Here is a 3,175-nt window from a genome sequence, read left to right on the forward strand (position 1 = left end):
ATAATTAAAATATAATAAATTCTAATATATATATATATATATATATATATATATATTAAAAGAACACATATTAAAATAATTAAGTTAAATAATACATTAAAATTAAAATATTAAATGTAATTAAATATAATAATAAATAACTCACAATTCATTGATAGATGAATTACAAACATCCTATAATACATCAAACCACATATATATGCCACATAACCATATATGTGTAATAGAGCATCACAAGTTGCAAATACCTCACAATCTACTTAACAATTTTATAGGATTGCTAAGTCTGCAGGGCATACAATATCGTATACCAAATGCTAGCATATGACACCAAAAGACCCCAGAGAAGGGCATATTATCCTGAGCTAATATAAATAAAACTGCATGGTGTAAATAAAATTAATATAAAATATAAATTATAAAATATATAAAATATTAAATACAAATATATAGATATATAAGAAAAAACTATGTTCATGTCCATATATCTAAAAACATTCAACCAAAATAGTCAGTCATAATAAAGGATTTACCTAAGTGTTGACATAAATCAACAAAGTCAATTATTGTCATTGGTTTCCATTTACGCGTTTCATCCGGTAACCAACCGGACTCATCAGAATGGACTATTAAAATTAATCATTACCATCAGTATGTAATGTTATAAATATCCGTCAATATGTATTATAGTATTCTTTCTTACAAAAAACTAGAATATTGTATAGATATTATTCAAAATACACAAATAAGAGATAACACATTGTGTGTATGTGTTATCAAACATCATTATTTTTGTAAGACTAAAGGATTCTTAAATATTATCAACTCAATACCTTAAGGAATCAATATAAAAAAATCAATACAGAATTAATAATGGAGCGTTCTCAGATCAATAAATTATCAACTAAGATAACAGAGAAAATTATCGTATCTGAATCCGATGCAAATGATAAAAACACCGCCAATAGAATTCCCATTCCAAAAACTAAGGGATTAAAACGTTCTTACATTATTAACAAGGAAAATAATTTGCAAAATCCTTTATCATCAATACCTACCGAACAACCTCATTCAACATCCGCTATGTATAGAACAGATGCTATTCACCAAGGTTTATATAATGGTAAATTACCGGAGAGCGAGTCAAACACAATGCTTTATCCATCCGCTGTTCCAGGCGGCTTTATCAACATGAGTGGAAAAGATTTGCCTATAGAAGTGGAAATCTTACTAAGCTTTGGTCCAAAGTATGCTCCTATACAACCTCCTAATGTATTTGATTATTTAATTGCGTTAAAGAAATATTCCGACGGGTATTTAGAAAAATATATAGACTTAGGAATGTATTGCCGTTTAGAATTAGAAAATCATTACAAACATTTTTTGGAAATTATGGTAAAGCATCAAGAACAAACCCCCCATCATCGCATGTTAACTCAGCTTTATCAACGGACACATACTTATTTGCAAAAACATCAAGACTTAATCATGGTGCAAGCAGATAAAAGTAAGACAATATTAATTGCACGAAGTGAATATATATATAAGGTAAAGAAATGGATTGATAATTATATACAGGTAATAGAGGCATCTTAGTACGACGTTTAGGGAAATTGTAAGGCCATTGTGTAGCCAGTATGTAAATAGAAAAATATAATTTCCTCATGATATTTATGCAGAGTTAAAGGATAAATTAAATAAAACTCCAGAAATGCCCTATCTATATGGAACATTGAAAATACATAAGCCAAAATGTCCAGTTAGGCCTATATGTAGTCCCATAGGCTGGTTCATTAATCCAATACATAAACTATGTACATACATCTTAACAATTACATTAGGAAAACGCCTATCCAATCATAATTTGAAGGACATGAATATTTTAAGAACTGAAGAAGAAGATCTAGGTATATTAGAAAAATTACTAGATTATATATTATTACAAAGTAATTACTTCAGTTTCAACACATTATGGTATCAGCAAATAGAGGGCTTACCTAAGGGTGGTAGTGCGTCCGGATTACTTGCCACAATATATTTAGACTCAAAAATTGAGATGCACTATCATGCCATATTCATTGCTAACCACGTTGACATGTGATGGAAATTTGTTGACGATTTGTTATTATATATGCCTAAAAAATACATATCTAATTTTTCAACAGCATTTACCAGATGGACCAGCTATGATGTGACATATGAAATAGAAGCCCCAAACCCAAATTATCATAACTGGCCTACTTTGGCTTACTTGGATTATAATATCATCCATACCAACAGTGAATTCCTAATTGCCTTGTATACCAAACCTTCTAGTTCCCAGCGCCTAACACATTATACTTCTCATGTTAGTGCATTATCCAAACGGACTTCCGTTATATACCATCTAAAAAGGGTAATTTAAATCGCATACACGAACATAATATATACCTCAGAAATCTCCTGCGAAACTTTTTTTGGGTAGATCTTTAAGAACTAGGTTTGATTTAATGAAACCACCATTAGTAATAGAAACAATTTTAAGAACACGAGAAAACAGCGTTAGAAACTATAAAGGTAAAAGAGACACAACATTAAAAGAAGTTCAGCAAGTTTTTATTCGTGATTATAGGAATCCAAATAAACCTAGTTGGTCTCTTGCTAGAATAATTGATCAATTTGGTCCACGTACTTATCAATGTGATTTATCATATAGTAATAGGTTGATAAAAAGGCAGTCTGATCAAATTAGATCTGGATCTGAAGATAAAAACCAACAGAGTAATGTTGACACTGAACTCTCGAGGGTGACTGCAGCACAAGTCGAAAATAATTTAAATAAAAATATAATCGACTATAATACTGTCGAGACTGAACTTTCAGACGTGATTGCAGAACATGACGAGAAAAATGCAAGTGACAGTAATATACCTCTTGAAGATCATTTACGCCAATGTATTATAAATCCAAATAATAATAACGGTCAAATAAATTTCAGACACCTAAGGCAGCGACTACAAGGAAAGGTTTTTAAAAAAATAAAAATTGTATAACATAATTTTCTTTAGTTATATATATATTTACTTATAAGTAATATAATCGTATTAATCCTTAATCCTTATAAGATCCAGAAGGTCTCTATATGCTGACGTTTTGAATTTTGAAACCGTGAGCGGAGTATTCAACATTCCAGATG

The sequence above is a fragment of the Teleopsis dalmanni genome, chromosome 1, assembly GCF_002237135.1.
Source record: "Teleopsis dalmanni isolate 2A chromosome 1, ASM223713v2, whole genome shotgun sequence".
Lineage (NCBI taxonomy): Eukaryota > Metazoa > Arthropoda > Insecta > Diptera > Diopsidae > Teleopsis > Teleopsis dalmanni.